The 13772-nt window shown below is 38.5% G+C and overlaps 1 protein-coding gene and 1 pseudogene across 1 annotated transcript in view; one reads left to right on the forward strand and one right to left on the reverse strand.

Annotated features, from left to right (window-relative positions):
• Zmat4 (zinc finger matrin-type 4) overlaps positions 1-13772 on the forward strand; it is a 341626-nt gene that overhangs the window by 28704 nt on the left and 299150 nt on the right. The window lies entirely within an intron of this gene.
• Positions 12209-13536, reverse strand: LOC150049076 (tubulin alpha-1A chain-like; annotated as a pseudogene).

Consider the following 13772-nt stretch of genomic DNA (forward strand, 5'->3'; position numbering starts at 1 on the left):
CACACAATGTCTAACACAATCTCAGACTAACATAGTCAGCAGTACAGGATAGCAGTGATGGCAGCTAGCTGGTTGGCTGTCACAATAGGTAGACTGAGGAGAGGAGAAAACTGAGTTTCACAAACAGGAGCATTATTACGCTGAGAGGGCCTTCATTCCTCAGATAGAAGTGGTTTGGAAGGGCAAGAGAACTGTGTGTACATCATGGCATCAACATGACAACATGTAGTTCCCTGCTTCAAAAAGCATTCCCTGCTGTTGGTCCTGTTCTCTAGTTGTCTTTCTCTTATCCATAAGCTCAAGTAAGCATGTTAGTAAAAAGCATGATGTAGAATTATGACCATCCATCACCTTGTACATACCACCTACAGTATTTTGTCCACAGAAACACTTCATGAGATGCAAAATAGTGTGTATTTCCTTTTAAGGTACCCAATTCCAGTTAATATCCATGGTGGAGACCTGTAATACTACAGAGTATGACAGTGTGCTATTCTGTAGTACATGAGTGAATGCATTTCTGAATTACCTGAAAATCCAGGGAAGGGAAGATTCTAATGCCTCTCAATGCCAGCAGAGTCCCTTAGCTATTTCCCATTCATGTTAGTGAGAACACTTCTCTCCTGAATGGATTCTGACTTATGGATAGGGCTAGTGATGCTCATTCTCCTGGTACATGCCAGATCAGATACAACACTGATGACACAATAGATGATGATGATGATGATGATCTTAAAATATGGTTATAACCATATTCCCCATTTCCTCTCCTCATCCAGATATACATGTATATATGTATAGAAAGATAGATAGATAGATAGATAGATATGTAGATAGATAGATATGTCAGTTGTAGATAGATATGTCAGTTGTAGCACTCAAACACTGGACCTGGGCACAGTCCCTGAGCTCTTCAGCTCAAGGCTGCTGCCCTACCTCTTGAGCCACAGTGCCACTTCCAGTTTTCTGGTGGTTAATTGGACATAAGAGTCACACAGACTTTAGTGCTCAGGCTGACTTTGAGCTGCAATCTTCAGATCTCAGCCTCCTGAGTAGCTAGGATTGCAGGCATATACCACCGTGCCCAGCATCAGATCAATATATTTTTATTAAATGATATTTATTTGTTTTAGTCCAAAATTTTCCATTACTTTAAAAAATCTTTTGTTTTATTGTTTGTAAGTTGGTGGCAGCTAGCTAATATCAGGGCAAATTCTTTTTTTTCTGATAAATTCAAATTTTATTAAACTTCTCTATTATTAGATTATTTTCAGTCAGTAAATTCACAAAGAAGATTCATTTCTGGTTTTTAAATTATAATTTTCAAGCAGAAATAATCACACTGAGAAATCTCCATCCTAGTACTTTTGGCTCTAGTGGATAGATATTTAATGAAGAGTTTATTGCTGACAAATGATAGAGACTTCCCAACCCCAAGCAAAAACTCTCCATATTCAACAAGTTTGTAAAATACAATGTATATGTCAATTTATCCATTTCAAATATAAAAGTATATATTTTGTCTATTTCAAGACATATATTTGTACTATACTCTAATTTTAGATTGTACTTATTACTACCAAAAAAAATGGCTTTCCACCACTTTACACCTTTAATTTAAGCAGACACTGCACAAGTGTTCTGTCTTGGACAGGACTTTTTTCATTTCCTGACATGCTTGTAGCACATCAAAGAACGTACCAACTCTTTAATCCTGTTTATGGATTAATACTAACTCAGGGAAAATTCTTCCATGAAGTTCAATGCTGTACCTTACTGAGCCAAAAATACAAGGGGGAAAAAAACCCAAAAAACAAAAAATACAAGAGAAGAGGGAAAAGTAAACAAGTTTTGTTTTCCACAGATGGAAACTCATAGCTGTCCTCAGGGAAATGTACAGAGCTGGGGCAGGAAATGGCACGAGCCTGGACTTCTGTCAACATAGGAAAAAGAGAGGCTGGTCTGTCACACTTTTTCTAAAGAAGGTGACAGGAGGCAACCAGATAGATTGGAAATAAAAATGTCATGTCATAGGGGACCTTCTCAACCTTTATAGACCTCAGGGCTGGGGAAAAAAATGATACACAAAACTGAGTGGCTCAAGCCTATGCAGACCAGCAGGTTTGAAAACCCTAGGGGACGCTGCTTGTCATGAACAATTCATTTTCCTTAGAAATATTTGCAAGTGTTAGACTTCTAGGTGTGACTTGAAGTTAAGAGAAAATGTCACCAGAGTTTCAGAAATACCTGCAAATGGGAAAGTTTCAATGCCTGAAAGCAAGCAGCAAATATACAAAAGGATTTCAAGGTTGTTGTCAGGTCATGCGATTAGGAGGAAAAGGTCAGCCACAGGCTGACTGGAAAGCAGTGGAACTGTGTGTCTTCCATGGGCATGTCTCTCTCCCTCAGGCATAGTGCTTCCTTCCCCTCTTATCTGTCATTTCTCACCTTGCTTGGCAGTAAAAAGCAGCATAAGCTTTTTGCTGCTGTGGCTTCCTGCCCCCCCCCCTCCTCCTCCTCCTCCTCCTCCTCCTCCTCCTCCTCCTCCTCCTCCTCCTCCTCCTCCTCCTCCTCCTCCTCCCCCTCCTTTTCTTCTTCCTCTTTTTGGTGCTGGTTCCAGGACTTAAATCAGAATCTTGGTGCCATCCTTGGAATATTTTTGCTCAAGGCTAGCATTTTATCATGTAAACCACAGCTCTACTTCTGGCTTTTTGATGGCTAATTTGACATTAGTGTGTCACAGATTTTCCTTCTCTGGGCTGGTTTGGAAGTGAGATCCTCAGATCTCATCTTTCTGCATAGCAAGGATTACAGGTGTGAGCCACTGGCTCCAGGCTCATCTTTGTGCTTTTAAAACTAATAGACTCCTTTTATGGTTTTCAAAAAAGAAAAAGGAGTGGAAAGAACAGCGTTTCTGTATGTCACCTCTACCACAGGTTTTTTTTTTTCTTCTCTTTCTGTTATTAGCATCTGCATTTTGGTGCAGTGCATTTGTTACAAGTGTTCAGCCTCCATGGATTCACTATTCTCAACAAAAGTTCATGGAGTCACATGAAGTTCACTGGGGCTCACACTTCCTGTGATACAGTTAGGACTTTAGACAAAAATGAACCAAATGCCCACCATTACAACATCATGCAGAAGTTTAACTGCCTCAAATCTTATGCGTTTCTCCTGTTCACAAATCCCTCTCTCCTCTCTAGTCCCAGCAGGCATGATATTTTCACCTGCTCCACAGTTTTGTGTTTTTTCAGGTAACTGTTGGAATCATACAGTATGAATATAACCTTTTCTCCTATCTTACACTTAGTAACAGTCATTTAAGTGTGTGTGTGTGTGTGTGTGTGTGTGTGTGTGTGTGTGTCTTTAGGCTCTGCAGCTCATTTCTGTTTGTTTTGCTGAAAAATAATCCATTTTCTGGGAGCCCTATGGTTGATATGTACACACCTACTGAGGGGCATCATGATTGTTAATGGCATGATATTTAACCTTTTTAATATGTTAGAATTATTGGAACTAAGAAAAAAGTGGTGGAGTCAGGGAAAATATGTTTATAGTCTGCTTTTGAAAAAATCATGATGCATTGTATTCATAAACTGCTTTGTTGAATGGCAAGTCTGTTGTACAACTACTTAAAGAAAATAGTAATAGACATCAAAGTATCTGTTTTGCTGATAGTAAAAGAAATGATAAAGTTGCCAATATTTGATCACGTACCAGTTTTACATGGTTGTACATATTCACAGTATATAGCTTAAATACCAAAGTATAGTAAGTTGAAAGTAGAAGCAAGGCATAGGATTTTTACTATAGGTAAAGTAATAACAAAATTAGTGTGAGAATATTCTATGCCTCAGGATACATCTAGACTTGTCATTCCCTAAATGGATCCCCAGCTTACATGTTTTCGTTAATCATGGGAGAAGTAGATCACTGCCTTCATTAGTTGGGGGCAGAGGTCTCTGACATGGCTCTGTGCTTATTGGATTCCACCTTGATTCAGAGGCTGTGAGGCTGTGATACCTACACAGACTTACCCATAGAGACCCCCCATCTTGTGGCCTATCCTGCCTATGAGGCACCAAGGCCTATGTCTGGTCTTCTACGTGCAGGACAGAGAGGTTTTCTTTTCTCAGGCTAATACAAGATGTGGAAAGTACACACAGTAAAATGAAAAGTCAGGGGTTGATAATAAATAACAAAATTAACAAAATTGTTAATATTTAACAGGCAAAGATTATCTGTGAGCCAGGCACTGTTCTGAGCTCTGGAAAGTCAGTGGCAAACAATTCAGACTACCCCTCCTCCTAGAGATGCTTTGCAGATGACTGGAGGAAGACATGGAGAGATGTGTGAACAGACTCCTCCCCTGAAGCTCTGGCAATGATGAGGGACTTGTGTAGCCTCGCTGGGTTGATTCGTTCCTCTGAGTTCAAGGTTTTTGGAGGATATGTAGAGATGGACTAGTGTGTTATGAAGTCATGATATAGTATGCACATTTCTCATTTGGTGACTCCTTGGAAAGCGGATAATAATGGGTTTTCTTCCTCCTGACTTTTAATCTGTAGCATTATGGATGCTTGTAGCATGCTGGGTGATTCCCAAGGAAAAAGACCTTCACAAAGCTGAGGCAAAGGTTTTGAAAACTTACCAAGGAATGGTGGACTCCTTGGGTCCCCCCAGAAAGAAGCCTTTTCTCTTCAGGTGATATGTTCTTAGGGGAGCCCTTCCAGGCTGGGAGAATTGATCTAGGAGGCCACTGAGCAGGGGTGGTGGCAGTCATGGAGGATTGAAAGGCACTGGTAACTTGTGGACTTTGGGGAACAAATGCCCTAAATTGTTCCCCCTCTGTTCTCCAGCAAAGATAGGGCACACAATATTTAGGAGCTTGTTGAAAAATTATTAGGAAGTCCAGTACTTTTAACAGCAAAGTAGTAAGCCAAGTACAAGGCTCTTCAAGGCACTGTGCCCTGTGACCACACAGATTGAATTTAGCATGGTTCTAGCTCTTGCAATAGTGATGCTTTAATATCTGCTCCATGAGTACCAGCTACATATACCACATCTGTACAATCAAGTGATATGCCAGGTTCTCCTGCTTCTTTGACCACCTCCCTCATACTTCTCATTTTTCAAATATAAATCAACCAATCCAGACTTCAGTCACGTCCCCTTTCAGAGTCTTGCACTCTGAGCCACTATGTACCCATCCTAACCACCCAGAACCAGCTTCCAGAGAGGTAGGAATCACTCTTGTGCCATTAAGCATGCTGGAATCCTAATTATCTTGCTCATCTTGTGCTGAACCTGTTCACCTGCCTAGTTTGCTCATTCTGTGGAAATCCTAATAAAGATTCTTGCCTATGGTTCTCTCTTTCATAGAATGACCTATGTCATTCTATGTGATACCCTCCTCTTGAAAATCTCCTTTTTTTTGGGGGGGGGCAGTTGTGGGCCTTGAACTTGAATGGCATCTCTTGATCTATTTGTCTTTTAACAAATTGTCTGTGAATCCACTGTGTTTTAGAAAATAGATCCCAAAGTGATGCTTCCTACATGGCTGCCATTGGCTCAGTTTAAATGAAGCCCTCTGGGGCAAGAAACTTGAAGTTCATAAAGATCACATTTTTAGGCCTAAATAATTGTAAGGCATGGCAGTTGAGAAAATGAATATAGTAGGGTAAAATACATTTAGCCTATATATATCATCATTTCTAGCAAGGATAACATGAATTGATATTTTTAAATAATGTACCTGAATAGTTCTCATGCTATTTTTGAGAAACCATTCTGGGAAAGTTATGTCATTTCACATTTGACATGGGAGCTACTTTTTCCCTAGTTTTATTCATGTAAAATTGACACGATAAACTGCTTCTTTTTAAAATGTATTCTGTGATCAGGTTGAACATACCTATATACCCATGTAACTATCACTATAATTAATATAGAAAGCATACCTGTCTCTCACAAGTTTTTCTATGTGCCCGCCTTCCTTACTCTCCCCTCCCTCAACTTCTTCAGGCAAAACTGTCTTCTCTGTTACAATTTTTAGAATCTTGTATTTGTATAAACATATACTATATATTTGTTCAATGTATCAATATTCAAGCCCTTTTAACTACTAACTAGTATTCTATTTTATGAGCTATTGATGGATATTTGGGTCGCTTACTGTTTGTATCATAAATATACCTGCTGTGAACTTTATGTGCAAGACTTTGTGTGGGCAAATGCATTATATCTCTTGGGTAAATACCTAATGGTGGAACTGTTGAATCATACAGTAGGATTTATATGTGAATTGTGTTCCTGCCTGGATTTGTATATTGAAATCTTGACTCCTTCCCCCCTCAATACCTCAGAGTAGGAAGGTATTTTGAGGCAGTCCTAAAGAGAAGATTAAGGTAAGAGATCATGAGGATAATTCCTAATTCAGTTTAACTGGTATCTTTATACAAAGAAATTATGATAACTACACATACAAAGGAAAGAACATGTAAGATGCAGCCAAGAAGGTGGCCATTCACAAAGCCAAGGAAAGAGGGCTCAGAAGGGACCAAACTGATCTTCGACTTCCCGTTTCTAGAACTGGGAGAAAATGAAGTTCTGTTATTTAAAGCACTGCATTTTTATGACACCCTTAACTAATTCAGTAGGTCTATCTTTACTTTTATTTAAGAAACTGCAAAACTTGTTTTGAATTTTTGTCCAGTGTTGCATTCCTACCACCATTCTCTGTCTTTTTCAACCCTTTATATGGCCACTGTTGTCATCACCTTTTAAAATGCTAAATTACATCACTACTGTTTTCTCTACATGCTGTATTGTGGCCTGAACTGAGGGTCTTTCATTCTCCCTAGGCTCGTTTGCTTATGGCTGTGGCTTTATCATGTGAGTCATACCTACCATTTAGACTTTTTGATGGTTCATTGGAAGGAAAAGTCCTGACAACTTGTGGGGTGGCTTCTAAGCTTGATCCCCAGATCTTAGCCTCCTGAGTATCTAGGACTATAGGCCTGAGGCATGATGCCCAGCTTTTTTTATGTCTTTGATGAACATTTTGCTGGTGGTAAATGACATTGAGCATCATGTGGGCTTATTTGACATTTAGAGGTGTCAAACTTGAAAATACCTAAATCTGTTGATTATTTTTTTAAAATTAGGTTGCTGGTTTTTCTTTTAAGTGGGTTTTGACAATTCTTTATGTATTTGTATACAAGTGCTTTATCATCTATGTAATTTGCATGTGTTTGATTCAGACAGTGGGCTGCATTTTACTTCTCTTAATCTTTTCTTTTAGAGACCAGAAATGCTTAATTAAATCTTAATAGTCAATTTATGCTTATTTGCATACACAAGGGTTATATTTACAAAGGCTTAGAAATCAGAATTAATTTGGTTTTTATATGGAAGTACAACTCTTGGGACTTCTTAATAAAAGGAGTACCCTTACTCCAGTGAATCACCTTCTACCCTTACTCCAGTGAATCACTATCTACCCTTACTCCAGTGAATCACTATCTACCCTTACTCCAGTGAATCACTATCTACCCTTACTCCAGTGAATCACTATCTACCCTTACTCCAGTGAATCACTATCTACCCTTACTCCAGTGAATCACCTTCTACCCTTACTCCAGTGAATTACCTTCATTTTGCATATTTGTCACAGATTACTTGAAAATATATGAAAGTATTTTTGGCCATTGCTCTCTTCACATCTATTTTTTTTTACTGATGCTAGCACCACACTCTTTTGATTTCTATAGCTTTTTAATAAATCTTTAAGTAGGTATTGTTAAATTCTTTCACTTTGTTGTTTGCTTTCCGTTGTTTGACTTTCCTAAATTTTTGCATATTTATGTATAATTTAGATTTAGCTCATCAGTTTCTATAAATAAAAAAAGATAGAATTTTTGTTGGAATTGTACGGAATCTATAAATAATTTATAGGAGAATTGATAAATGAATTGTATTAGTCATTGTTAGCCGATTTTGGTATGTATGCCTTGTTATTCATTTTGGGTCTTTACTTTTTGTTTGTAGGTTTTTTTTTTTTTGGTTTTTGGTTTTTTTTTTTGTTGTTGTTGTTCATGGGGCTTGAACTTGGCCTGGGCGCTGTCTCTGAGCTCTTCAGCTAAAGGCTACCTACTACCCTACCCCTGGGCCTCTGTGTTGTCCCTGAGCTCTTCAGCTCAAGGCTACCACCCTACCCTTGAGCTAAGCCCCACTTCCCATTTTCTAGAGGTTAATTGGAGTTAAGAATCTCAGGTCCTTTTGTGCCCTGGATGGTTTCAAACCTTGCTCCTCAGATCTCAGCCTCCTGAGTAGCTAGGATTACAGGTGTGAGCCACCTTGCCCAGCTACTGTTTGTAGTTTTGAGCATAGGTTGTAAACCTATTTTGTCAGATTACTCTCTGTCATATTGTTGATCCATATTGTTGATGACATTATTAAAAAGATAGTTTCTGATAATTGTCACACAACTGATTTCTTAATATGATATTACCAACTCTCATTAAGCCTACAAGCTTTCAAAATGGATTCTAGACTTTTCTGTCATATAACCATTCTGATTGTAAAGTAAAACCAGTTTTATTTTTTTCTTTTGTGGAAATAAATGTAGAATTCCCAAATGAGAACAAGCAAAGCATATTTAATTAGCACTTGCTACAGCAAGGGGTCAGCTATTGTCATTGCTAAGGTTATGGGTAAGAGTCTTATTTTTTAAATACTTTCAGGTCATTATGTAACTATATATTCTTTTACTTTGCAATTGGAGTATGTCTCATTTCTGCTTACCTTTCATGCTGTCTGAGACTTTCAGTACAATACTGAGTAAGACAGTGGAAAGGGACAGCCTTATCTAATTCATCTGGGGATATAGTCAGTCTACCTTCATTAAGCAGAAAATTAGATGTAGCTTTTTCTTCTTAATACGCACATTTATTTATTTTTTTTTGCCAGTCCTGAGGCTGAGCCTGAGTACTGGCCTTGAGCTTTTTAGGGCTAGTACTCTACCATTTGAATCACAGCACCACTTCTAGCTTTTTGTAGGTATAGGGTCCCAAGGAATCAAACCTAGGACTTTGTGCATGTTAGGCAAATATCTACCACTAGATCCCAATTAATCAAGCTAGATCCCTTTCAATCAAGCTAAAGATTTCTACTTTGAGGAAAGTTTTCTTTTTTTTTTAAAGAATTTATTAACATTGATTTTTACATCATATTTCAAATGACGTGTTTAACCAACAAGTATTCAAGAAGGGAATCTCTATGTACAATCACTGGCACTTAGATTTTAGAACATAATTAAAATTAGGCTGAGGGTTTTTATGTCACAGATACATATTAATCTATCTAATAAAACATTATGTCTATAGAGTCATAAATTTTTATGTGTATGTAGTTGTGTTTATATTTCCAATACCATGTCCATAGCATTGGGTACGTAAATATTGAGTCATCGCTCTTGTACTGTTTGGATCTAATAGCCACATATTAAGAATACATTCGCCTTTTGTTCCTTTGGTCTTGACTTGTCTCACTCAACATGATTCGCTCTAGATTCATCCACTTCCCTGCAAGTGCCATTGTTTTATCTTGTCTGTTGGCCATGTAGAATTTCATTATATATATATATATATATATATATATATATATATGTGTGTGTGTGTGTGTGTGTGTGTGTGTATGTATGTATGTATATATATATATGCCACATTTTTTTGTATCCATTCATCTGCAGTAGGGCATCTGGATTGTTTCTATCACCTGGCTATTGTCAATAGTGCAGAGATGAACATAACTGAGCAGGTGTCCTTATCATATCCTTGGCTATGATGTTCAGGATAGATGCCCAGGAGTGGTATGGCAGGGTCGTAGGGAAGGTGTATTTTCAACTCTTTAAGAAACTTGCACACTGCTTTCCAGAGTGGCTGAACTTGCTTACAATCCCCCCAGCAGTGCAGTAGGGTTCCTTTTTCTTCACAACCCCACCATCATTTGTCATTGTCTGAGTTCAGAGTCTTGGCCATTCTAATTGGAGTAAGGTGGTATTTTAGGGTTGTTTTTATTTGCATTTCCTTTATGACCATGGAGTGTGAGCATTTTAGCATATGCTTTTCTACCATTTTAACCTCTTTTTTTTGAGAAGTCTCTCTTTAGTTCCCTTGCCCGTTTAGTAATTGGTTTCATGGGTTTGGGGCAGATTAGTTTCTTGAGTTCCCTGTAGATACTGAATATTAAGCATTTGTCTGATGTATTATTGGTAAATATCTTTTCCCAGTTGGTTGGATGTCTTTCTACTTTAGTAGCTATGCTTTTATCTGTGCAAACACTTTTTATTTTTAGGTAGTCCCATTAATCAGGAATTTATGTTGGATTTTTCTCAAGAAATTTTTAAAATTTATTGCAATATTGATAGAAACTTCCCTTCCCTCCCTCTCTTCCTCCCTGTGTCCTTCCATTGTTCCATTATTTCTTTTCTTTTCTTCTTTTATATCTCTCCTTCCTCTGTAAGCATGGTAAATTCCATTGATAGATTTTTAAACATAAAACGTAGCTTGCATTTCTGGAATAATTGTCATGATGTATTTTTTTTAAACACCATTAGATTTTGGCTTGCTAAAAATGTAAGAATTCTTACAAAACTAGGTTCAAAGAGAATATCAGTTCATGGTTTTCTTTCCTTGTATTGTCTGTTTGGAAACCAGAACAATACTAGGATCACAATGAGTTGGAAAATATCTCTTCAATTTTTTAAATAGGTTTTGTACACTAAGTAGTATTTCTTTCTTATATTATGGTAGAATTTCCTACTAAAAATATTCTGATGTGTATTTTTTCTTTCTCTAGGACAGTTTATAGTCAAAAATACTATAATACTGTAATACTATACTTTCAGTCTCCTTATTAGCTTGAGTATTTGGCTTATTTGTTTATTCTTTCTTTTTTATTTTGCCAGTCCTGGGGCTTGAACTCAGTTCTTGGGCACTGTCCTTGAGCTTTCTCAAGGCTAGTACTCTACAACTTGAGCCACCACACCACTTCCAGCTTTTTTCTGTGTTTGTATTACCAAGGAATCAAGCCCAGGGCTTCCTGTATGTTAGGCAAATACTCTATCCTAGGTCATACCCCTAGCCCTGTTTATTTTTGAATAAGATTTAGTAGTTTTTTAAGAGTTATTTATTCATCTCATTCATCTCAGTTAAATTGTAGAATTGGCAGGAGACTGTTTATAATATTTACTTAGTATTTTAATATATGTAAAATCTGTGTGGATGTTATCTCTCCTCATTCCTTGGGCCTTTTTTCTAATTGATCACCCTGACTAGTAGTTTATCAACTTTACTGGTCTTTTTCTTTCATTGATTTTTTTTTTTACTATTGTTTCACTTTTCTTTACTTCGATGATTTTTGTTCTGATGCTTGTTTTTCTTTTTCTTTCATTTGGATCAATTTAATCTTCTGTATTTAGCCTTCTTTTTTAAGATAAAAGCTGAGGCCATTCATTGAGTACTTTTTCCTTTCCTATATCATCTAGTGCTATACATTTGAGATTCATTTATTCGTTTTCTTTCTTTTTTTTTGCCAGTCCAGGCCTTGAACTCAGGGCCTGAGTATTGTCCTTGGGTTTTCTCAAGGCTAGAGCTCTACCACTTGAGCCACAGCACCATTTCTGGCTTTTTTTTCTATGCATATGGTATTAAGGAATTGAACCTGGTTCTTCGTGCATGCTAGGAAAGCACTCCTACCACTAGGCCAAACTCCCAGCCTTGAGATTCATTTTCTAAATCTGTGTCACAAATGCAGAGGATTAAAATTGGTTGAGTTGTCATATTCTACTTTAACATTTTATAGTTGAGGAAGATATAATATCTTAATATCTTAAAATTACTTTTAATACATCCAGTGCTTTCATCAAATTTCTCTGCGCAAGCAGTTTGGTGTTTATACGTAGACTAACTTGTTGTTCTGTTTTAATCTTTTTTTTTTAGACAGGGAATACTTTATTTGAAACCCATCAGAGAATGGACAGCTTGGATCTGTGACAAAGTGTTCATGTTTTAGAGCATAAATCATAATTGTTATGACAGCATACAATGATACACACAACAAACTGGTAAGACCACAACTTTTCAATGTTTTTTTTTTAATAGAATAAGCTTCCCTGTAAAAGCAGCACATTGGTGACATTTTGCCTTTAGTATTCCTCTCCTCCTTCCTCACCCTTTCCTTCAACAGAATCCACATGAACCTCCTCATAATACTGCTCTAGGGCAGCCATGTCCTCTCGAGCCTCAGAAAACTCCCCTTCTTTCCTCCCCTCATCCATGTACCAGTAGACAAAGGCACACTTGGCATACATCAGGTCACACTTGTGGTCCAGGCCAGCCCAGGCCTTAGCAATGGCTGCTCAGTGTGCACACAGCCCACTTTACCTTCTCCAGGTGTCAACCAGGATCCACAGTGGGAGGCTGGTAATTGATGCCAACCTTGAAACCAGTGGTGCACCAATCCACAAAATGAATGGTATGCTTGGGTCTTGAAGGTAGTTATGGCAGCATTGACATCTTTGGGGATCACATTGCCACAGTACAACAGGCAGCAGGTCATGTCTTTACCATGGTGGGGAGTCACATTTCACCATCTGGTTGTCTGGCTCAAAGCAGGCATTCTGCTGCAGAAAGCTGTTCATGGTAGGCTTTCTCAGCGGAGATAATAGGGGTGGGTATAGGTGGCCAGGGGGAAGTGGATAGCAGGAATAGGGCCCAGGTTTGTCTGGAATAGTCAGGTCAACATTCAGGGCCCTCAAACCTCAGGGAAGCTATGATGGAAGACACAATTTGCCCTATAAACCTGTTCAGGTAAGTGTAGGTTGGGCCTTCACTATTGAGTTTTCTACAATAGATGTCATAGATGGCCTCCTTATCCCTCATGAAGGTATAAATGAGAGTTCTCTAGGATGGGGTGCATGGTGAGGATGGTGTTGTAGGGCTCAACTGCAGCTTTGGAAACCTGGGGCAGGGTAGACAGAGAACTCCAGCTTGGACTAATTGCCATTAGTCCACAGGGAAACATTCTATCAGCAGGGAGGTGAACGCAGAGCCAATTCCCCCATCAAAGCTGTGGAAGACCAGGAAGCCGTGAAGCTCTGTATAGTGGTCATCCAGCTTTCTAATGTGATTCAAGATGAGGTCAATAATTTCCTTGCCAATGGGCATAGTTATTGGCAGTGTCTTCCTTGCCTTTGATGAGCTGCTCAGTGTGGAAAAGCTGATGGTAGGAGCCAGTTCAAACCTCATCAGTGACTGTGGGCTCCAGGTCTGAAAACACTGACCTGGGCACATGCTTGCCTACTCCTGTCTCACTGAAGAATGTGTTGGAGGAATCATCTCTTCCCACAGTGGTTTTATCACTTGGGATCTGGCCATCAGTCTGGATGCCATGGTCGAAGCTGTAGAGCTCCTAGCAGGCATTGCCAATCTGCACACCAGCCTGGCCAATGTAGATGGAGATCCGTTCGCACATGTTTGCTGCTTTGTGGCTATAGGACAGATGGTGGGATGGAGACAAGATTTCTTACAGCTTTACTCTTAGGAGGTCGATCTAAGAGAAAACTCCTGTTCTAATCTTTGTAACTGATTTCACATTTACAGTCTACTACTCATCACTGAACCTTGAAGAACCTAGGCTTTAATTTTCTTCTATTAATACATCCTGTACTTATGCATATTATTTACGGTCCTTGCAAATAGGAGTACTGT

Source organism: Megascapheus bottae, chromosome 20 (genome assembly GCF_031878675.1).
Source record: "Megascapheus bottae isolate mThoBot1 chromosome 20, mThoBot2.hap1, whole genome shotgun sequence".
In the NCBI taxonomy this organism is placed as follows: domain Eukaryota; kingdom Metazoa; phylum Chordata; class Mammalia; order Rodentia; family Geomyidae; genus Megascapheus; species Megascapheus bottae.